Consider the following 6,462-nt stretch of genomic DNA (forward strand, 5'->3'; position numbering starts at 1 on the left):
TGGTGTGCAGGCTGCTCAGGGACATCACCAGCTTCATGAACGTTACAAATGTTAGATCTGCTGAGCGTGAAGGCTGGGGCCGAGGAGGGATCGATGGAGGCCAGCCCCTGTCGCAGATGAGTGACTCGCTGTCTTCCGATGGCGAGACACAGGGGGGCCCCCTGAGTAACACCATGATCCAGGTCAGACAACAGGTGCTGTCAGTCGGCCCGAGAGATGGAGAAAGGAAAGCGAATAATGAGGAAAGAGGGAGCAGGAAATTGGGAAAAAAGGAGTGAAAGAAAAAAAAAGTAGAAGATTAGAAAATAAATGTTAAGGAATTTGAAAAAAATAAGAATATATTTGGAAAGGAGAGAAGGGAGGTGGGAGATGAAGATGACCGTATTCAAGCGTCCTTTTTGCTGAGGTTTCAGGGCTGTTTTGTAGGGGCCGGTCTGGTGGGCAGGCATACATGTGCACACACGTTCACATCCCATGGGTGAAGGAGCGCAGTAATGTGTCAGCACTGAGCAGTGACACACCAGGGAACATCACACACATTCGCTTTGCTCACTCTAGAGATTCTTTGATGTTCTCAAAGTACTGACTCGGTTAGAAGCAAAAAAGAAGCAACTGTAAAATGAAATCAAATCTGGGTTCAGTTAAACAGCGGAGATACAAGGAGTTACTTTCACAATTCCCAGAAAACTATACCACAGTTTTTGTACTATTATGTTAAGTGAACATCAGCCATTAAATCCTGACCCTCCTCCTTCATCATATTATAAGAAAAGGTTTGATCAATGTTTTGGCATTTGACATTACAAAAAAGCAATAATGCTAATAAAGGAACGAGTATATGTTGAACTAGGATAACTGGTAAGTGGTGTGTGTCTATACAGGGATTGTCTAGCTCTTTACAGTAGTTTGGTCATCCAAGCAGTCGATCATTCGCATTCATACAGTGCATCTATGTGCAGGACTTGTCTAAAATCACTCATATACTTCGGAATGCGGAATGGTGGAGACGGAGATCGAACCACCGATCTTCTGGTTAGTGGACAACCCCTCATCCACAGCCAGTAGTGTGCATGGTGGCAGGGCCGGCCCTAGCACATTTGGCACTCTAGGCAAGCTTCACACCTGGCGCCCCCCCCGCAAAAAAAAAAAAAATTTTTTTCAAAACGATTTTCCACGAAAACGTATACAATTATTTCTTTCTTCGTCGAAGTTGCTTGGACACACACACTCTAACCATAAGCCTCAATGTAATAGCATGTTCTGACAACACCAAGGAGGTACGTACCTCGATTTTTGCCTCATTTTACCCTAATGTTATATTCATTTTTTTTATGTCAAAATATTGGTTGGAGATATATGTTATGGGTCCCAAGATTGATAGCACAGCAACAACGTATATCTGTAGAATACAGAATGAATGCAGCAGCAGTAACGACAGAAAGCCTTCAGTTCCTCATCCAGACTGCATCTTATTCAAATTAAACACAATTTCAAGTACAAGCATTTCTCATTTTAAAGTGCATAAAACATACATTCAATTATTATGGTGTCTCCTTCCTCCAAACATCTTAATATACATTATCACTCATAAAGAAATATAAACATTTACAATATAGACCTATTGAACATTAGCTTATAACTGGTATTTATAAGGCACAATAATAATTCATGAATTAATTACAGAGTCTGTGTGTGTCGGAGCTGAACTACACACTGTAAAGTAAACAATATACTATCGCGACCCGCCTGCAAGACGACGCGCAGGTAAAACAAACCTAAGGCGAAGGTCTCCCCTCACTGCCCAGCGGAGTTTCTGAGTTTAACCAGTCTAAGTAGATAATCAAAATGACATAATATGTCTCAATGACACTCGTGGTGATCAAGCGAAGCTTCAGGAGCTAACGTAGGTGACTCTCACCCACTACTAACCTGTAGAATACAGGATGGATGCAGCAGCAGTAAAGACACGGAGCATTCACTTCCTCATCCAGACTGCACCTGACAGGTGTGCGGACGTTACCCCCAAAGAGACAGGACGGGGTGCAACTGCTCCGTGCCAAACGTTCCACCTGAGTGCTGCTGTCATTTACTGATTTCTCTAGTGAAACTACTTAAATTACTGTTAAAGTGATTAAATACAATATTTTGGGCATACCACATATAAAAGGGGGCGCCAAAAATTCAGCCTAGGCGCAGTTTTTGGCGCCCCCCTCTGAGTGGCGCCCTAGGCAACCGCCTATGTCGCCTGTAGGAAAGACCGGCCCTGCATGGTGGCTCAGAGTCACACTGCTGTAGTCGGCATGAAGGAAATTAGGCCCACGACACAGACATGTAAATTAATTTGAGTTTCAAGCTATTTTATTTCCTCAAACAAAACTAAACATCAGACATTATGATGGGCGGCCACTGTTTGAAGATTCACCTACATTCAGCCTGCTAAGAAACCTAATGTGACGATATCAGAAATCAACTATATCGTCACATTAGGTTTCTCTTGAGCTCATTGAAATGACCTTCACATTCAACTCACTGTCACCTGAACCATACTGTTGTTTCTGTATCTACAGTGACTTTTAGGAAAACATGTATAAAGCAATGTATAAACAATAATACATCTGATTTATATAGAGCTTTTCAAGAAGTGCAAGTACTTCACTGAGGGACAGGTCATACAAACAATATATATGTCATAAATCCATGTGATGGGAAAGCCTCACACTTGAATGTAAACCAATTTTAAAACACACATTTGCTTATACTGGAGAACTTTTAAATTAATGTCCCAGAAATGATTTCTGATAGATAACCCCTGCCTCATTCATTGTAGTAGTAATGTGTTTGAATAAGTCAGGCTGCTGATTACCAGCTACTGATTTGAGTCAAACATCTATTGCTAACCTCTGTGTTCATTTCTTTAATGTTAAGAATGTTTCTCATAAGACCTTATCAGATGCATTGTGAAACATCTGGGTCACCTAAATTTAGTGTAAACAAGAGTGAACTCTTGACTAATGACGGTATGTATTTTGAACTGATACACAAACTTGATGTTACACATCTTAAACAATATGATATGGGTGTCCCCAGACAACCAGACCTGTGTGCTTTCCTGTGACTATAAATGACTGGAACCTCAGATAAAGAAATGTATTTTCTGACTTCAATAACTGAGGCATTCTCTACAGAATGTAATGTGCCCATTCTACTTCAGATCCATTGAATCATTGTGTGTTTATGTTGCTTAAAGCAGAGCATTCCCTGCTTTAATGTAATCAGCATCTTATCTGACAATATCATGGTGTAGAAGTGCAAGGAAATACCAATATGTTATGATCAATGTCATTTATTGTTCACAAACATTACATTAAGGCATCTGCTGGAAATGTTATGATCAACAATTCTCATGCAAATAAGACTTTAAAAACGCCACAAATAGTGTTTTGGAGAGGGGGGTTTCAGAGGGAGGGGGCAGCTCTGGAGAAAGGTCTGTCACTCCAGGTCTGCTGCTTGGTGTGATGGAGACATGAGGTTAGCATCAGGAGCGGAGGCTGCAGAAGGGACCTTGGAGCTGAGGCACACCTGTACTGCTTCTCTTGAGAAGAACTGAAGGACACACAAACAAACCATAGTGTTAAATTATGAAGATGGTCCCCTCAGATTTTTTTTTTTAAACATAAACGTCAGACAGGCCGCTAAAAACTAAAAATGCTGAAGCTAACAGCTACCCAACAGCAAGCTAATGCCTTCCTAAGGCTGCCAGGGAGTAGCAAGAGTAGCCTTGTAGCAAGAGAGTGTAGCTAATCACAGCCCTCACTGTTCTTCATCAGTGGAGAAGTACCTCGCCATGTTTTTATCTTCAGAGGAGTCATCCAAAGACTGTGCTGCTGTTCCGGAATATGTCAGGCCCGCTGCAGCCTGCTGGGCTTGAACTCTGAGCATGCAGAGTAGGCCCTCACGTCTCGTCTCAGTACATGCATCAGTCCTTCCTGAGAATATACGATCAAAAACAAAACGTCTCAATAGTGCGTTACATACATGTATACATACACACGTATGCTTCCAGGGAAGCATGATTGATGTATACATACACACGTACAGGGCTTTCTTTTCTACAGAAATATTTTTCCTGAGTTGATGTCTCTGCTTATGCCATCTAGTATGTGAAACCAAAGATATTTTGGCATAACTGTATGTTTTCGGATTGTCTAACTGTGTATTTGTGTTAAAGTCAAAAGGTCAAGGCCACACTGACCTCATCTTATGGTTTCAGTTGTCAAGAGACACAGTGTCATTTATACGAGAGAAAATATGTAGAAATATGTAGACGGACACTGCGCTGGTTAGCGGAGTCATACAACGCAGTGCGTTAATTCTAGTGTAGTTTTTTTTTAATAAATGGGTTCTCTTTTTTTACAACCTACAAAAAGTAATCTATACATTTGGTCACAGAATGTTACACAAATAAATTGGCATTAAAGTTGGCATCTTGCTGTCTCGCCAGTCTGACGATGCATCTGAAGCGTCCATCAAGGGCGTTCTGCAGGTAATTTGGATTGTTTGTTTCTTGTGAAGTGGAGAATAACATTAATTCATACCAATATCAGTTTACAATCAAACCTTTTTGTGTTAACCTTGTGTAAACAGAGTCAAAGGACATTGTACAAAAATGACACACATTTTTCCACAGTACCTGTCGTTCACTACTGAACTTCTGACACCCATTACTGGACTGTGTCTTCCTGTAGAGTGGTGATGTTCTCAACGCTCTTTTCACAGTCTGTCAAAACAAAATTAGAGTTACAAATGTTAATGCCCAACAACCCATTGCAGATACGGTTGTATTTGCACACCACATCGGACCAAAACAAAACTGCAGTCTGTGAAACAAGCAGTTTTGGTAGATATAAGGGAAATGCTAATATTTCTACATGATACATATTCAGTCCCTTAAGCAAAATAACAATGATGGCAGGCCGCAACCTTGATGCCTTTGTCTACTTTGCTTACAGACTAGTTTGCGGAGTCTCGTGCTGCCGCCCACTGACCGATACATCATCGCTCTTTTCTGAAACTAATGAAGGCAAATTCACACATGTAGACAGAAATAATCAGAATAAATTAAAAGGTGTAAAGATTGCTAACATTATGTTTGATGGGGGTCATCAGCAAGCGTACTTTGGGGATTTTATAAAAATGTATATTTGGCATATTATATAAAATGGTGTTTCTGGTATGTAACTTAAAAGTACCTCTTTAATGGTAGGATCATTTCTCTCCCTCATCTTCCTCGTGGTACGTGAATGATGGTAGTGGGCTCAACCCGGCTTCTCTTTCTCTCCAGGCTGCCCTTCCTGCTCTTCATCAAGCAAAACAAAGTGTTCGGTCCAAGTTATTGAAGTTAATGAAACTCCTGTACCTTCACTTGGATCTTTCTTGATTAAAAAACAGAACATAGGAATTGTTTTATAAAATGAATTGCAACTCCATAACATGGAAACATTATTGTCATATTGCATACTATACATTAAACCAAATTGATCTGATATTTTGGAGTAATGGTAGAGAAATACACTCCTTATTAATCTAAAGCATTCATAAATCAAATTCATGTTTATATTTATATTGTAGCGTCCCTCAATGATGAGCTAAGCGTCTTGAACTGGTTTCAACAACCATGTATTCACCTCCCAGGTAGCACAGGCTACGGTGGGCTGTAGCATGTGGCTAACAATGGCGTATTAGCTGAAGATTAGTATTGTGTGTATCAACGGACTCCGCATCCGCTGTCTCAGCACTCGGACTGTAAACCTAGATCGTAACGATCTTTAAAAACAATAAACTACTCACCTGACAGAAGGAAGATGACATCGTTTGTCTTCCAAGCGCTCGGTGGTAACTACGCAGCCCAGAGTTAAAGGTCCGGATGTTTACTAAAAGCCACACGTCAGTTCCGCTCACCCAGTCGGTCCGTGGCGCAGTCGGTCCCCCTTCCAGATGAACGGTCTCGCAGGATCCTTCGCATTAGAGGTGTAATCTAGCCTCAAATATTAATATTATATAACGTGAATAACATTCACGATCACTGAAGGACACCACGCAGGGACGGTGATTTTAACAGCACGCTGCGCTGTGCTGGCATGGCAGCGTCATAGCAACCCTCATGGCAACGATAAAAACATTCGTGATAACTATTAAAATATTTATCATAAGCACGAACTGGCTGAAGACTGTGGAAGCAAAGAGCACATTTCTCGCTAGAAATGGTGTCAGAATGTATTTTTATGCCCAAACTAAGTTACAAAAGTATATTTTTATCTGAGAAAACAAGGAATATCCGCCATGTTTTCCTCTCAGCAGACGGGAGCTTGTGAGTCACGTGACGTTAGAACACGCCAATGCAAAACAATGGGCTGACAAAATGTTACCATCTCACACTCTGAGAGGCCAGAATGTGAGATGGTA

General features: G+C 41.0%; 1 long non-coding RNA gene across 1 annotated transcript; it reads right to left on the reverse strand.

Moving 5' to 3' along the window:
- Positions 1–4,476: 4,476 nt before the first annotated feature.
- LOC133959284 (uncharacterized) lies at positions 4,477–5,383 on the reverse strand. Its single transcript, XR_009921779.1, has 3 exons — positions 5,250–5,383; positions 4,691–4,777; positions 4,477–4,563 (listed from the first exon to the last, which is right to left on the reverse strand). It is a non-coding gene; the product is annotated as an uncharacterized LOC133959284 (long non-coding RNA).
- Between the last annotated feature and the right edge of the window lie 1,079 nt (positions 5,384–6,462).

Source organism: Platichthys flesus, chromosome 8, assembly GCF_949316205.1.
Source record: "Platichthys flesus chromosome 8, fPlaFle2.1, whole genome shotgun sequence".
Taxonomy (NCBI): Eukaryota; Metazoa; Chordata; class Actinopteri; order Pleuronectiformes; family Pleuronectidae; genus Platichthys; species Platichthys flesus.